The sequence below is a fragment of the Pocillopora damicornis genome, chromosome 4, assembly GCF_964200805.1.
Source record: "Pocillopora damicornis chromosome 4, jaPocDami1.2, whole genome shotgun sequence".
Lineage (NCBI taxonomy): Eukaryota > Metazoa > Cnidaria > Anthozoa > Scleractinia > Pocilloporidae > Pocillopora > Pocillopora damicornis.
The window spans coordinates 24,172,833-24,175,086 of NC_142673.1; the positions used below are offsets into that span (position 1 = coordinate 24,172,833).

A 2,254-nucleotide genomic window follows, 5' to 3' on the forward strand; every position below is an offset into this window, starting at 1 on the left:
TGACGGAGCTTAGTACGCTAGAAAGGCTTAGCTTGTCGCATAAACTCAGAAAACAGCGAAGTTTCGGCGAAGGAAAGGCTGATGGGAGAAAAAAACGGTCTGGACATATTAAATTGGAAAAAAGATATGGTTCAACAACTTCTTTAATTGCTACTTAGAGCCATGAGAGCTACTCCTGGCTCAGTGGCGACATTGCGTAAGCATTAGAAACGACGGACCTCAAGAGTAAACAATTGGTTTGAATCAAACTTTGCAATTTCAGGAATTTGAGCCAGGAAAATGATACTATTTAATACCATAGCCTTCTATACTGCGAGAGATGTCATTAAAGCTTGAAATATTTTTAGGTTGAGCAACCTTGTCAAACAAAAGAGCTGTTTGCAAGACTGTAGTTGTTATTTTGTTTTATTGTCATTATAATAAGGATTTTTTCATCGATATTCATTCCAGCTCATGAATCCTTTTTATGCTCCTTCGAAAAAAGTATATCCTTTCATTCGAATGGAATTGAAAGAATATAGCAACTTCAAGCATAACGAGTGTTTTATGAATAGTAGGAAAGACTGCAAAACACTGTTGAAGAAGCTAGAAAGGATCGTAGGAAGACCGAGATGCTAATGACGAAATCGTAGCCTAGGGGGGAGACGAGGAAAGCAAAATTCCATAGCACCCTTTCAATATAAAAAAAATTTTCTTATTATTGTCTTATGAAAGCAGTGAACCCATCGAGCCATTCGATATTTCTTTGAGAAATAAACTATGCTCACGATTTCATCAAAGTTTTTCTTCTTCTTTTAATTGAATAAAGAACCTCCTTTGTCTTTTTTTAATTCAAACTTACCTTTCTCTCATAGAGAGTAAGTTAGGTTTCAGTAAAGATCTCAATAATTAACGGTGTCGCGCGGTAACTTATTGCAACAGGTTCACCTCGCACTGAAATGTCTTCCTAGGTGAATTTTTTGTTTTCAAACAGATTCATTTTTGAAAGTTATGCTTGCTTCAACGCAAGATTAGAATAAACAGTCAATAATCCTAAGCAATTTGATTGCCATGAAATAACCAAATGAGATTTGAAAATTTAAAATCCTTCAGCAGTGCTGTTGTGGGCTTCGACAACGCCCGAAGTATCTATGTAGCTTGTTTCGTTCTCGCACAAAGACAAGTTTCCTCGCATATTCACCGAAGTGCGACTTTAATTTATTCACGGCGTTCAAATTAGCTGTTACGTGTCGATCTGTTCCTCCGAGTTGCATTTTAAAACTTGTCTTTTGATTTGAATGTTAAATGCATTAAAACTTGCCTGGTCGTCCCTCCGGTGAGGAAATGCAACCCTGCAACTGGCGGTACGTCTCTTTGTGCACGCATTTTGAAATTTCGTAACTTAAAGACTTTTCAAACGGCGCATGAGGGGCGAAAAAAAAAACACAAATGCGTCGATTACTGAGATATTCAGACTGAGATGTAATGTAGATGTGCAATTTTCTGAGCTTTATTCATAGCCCTCATAGATTTTGTTCGTCTGATGTTAGCAATTATTAACTACGATCACATACTGTGGTCTGCTTGTGGGTTCACAATTCGGTGCTGTCAAAATGGTATTTGTAGGATTTGGAAATCCCTAAAAGCTTTAAATCATAATGGAACTTAAACACATTCATGGGCAGTTTATGCATGACTACTAGTATATTTAATGCTGTTTTATATAGACAAGAGTAATAAACAAAATGTTTAAGCCTTTATCGCTTCTTCCTTATGGCACTTTTACTTTGCTTTAAGGTCCATCACTTTCCTCAATGCAGTAAACACATTCAGGTTCCCATTCTCCTTTTCAAACTTTGGGACTAGCTGTTCACTCACGTCTGCTAATTTGCCGGCTGCACTTGCCAGGGATGAAGTTTTTTTTATCGCTTCTCGCAGTTTCTGACTGCGATTCCCATGAACCTGGCAAACACGATGTTAACAATGCATCAGTGATAAGCCAATGTGACTCCCATATACCTTACAGGCCCCTACATAGAGCTACCATTCCAAATTCCTCTTCAATCAGAAACAACGGAAAAATTTAAACAGCTGATTTTCCCATAACCAGATACTATCTAATTTTAAATTTTTAGAAATTAACAATCAATCCATGACCATATTTCACTTACCGAGTTGGGCTTAAGAGGTTTGCCATTCCTGCCAGCTGCTCCGGGAGCTGGTCGAGTTCGACAGGTATTACTGCCAGTTCTTTCATCGCCTGGGAAAGGAAAAA

General features: G+C 37.8%; 1 long non-coding RNA gene across 1 annotated transcript; it reads right to left on the minus strand.

The window, feature by feature from the left end:
* Nucleotides 1-1,664: 1,664 nt before the first annotated feature.
* LOC149047331 (uncharacterized) lies at nt 1,665-2,254 on the minus strand. The gene is made up of 2 exons (XR_016186397.1): nt 2,151-2,254; nt 1,665-1,941 (listed from the first exon to the last, which is right to left on the minus strand). It is a non-coding gene; the product is annotated as an uncharacterized LOC149047331 (long non-coding RNA).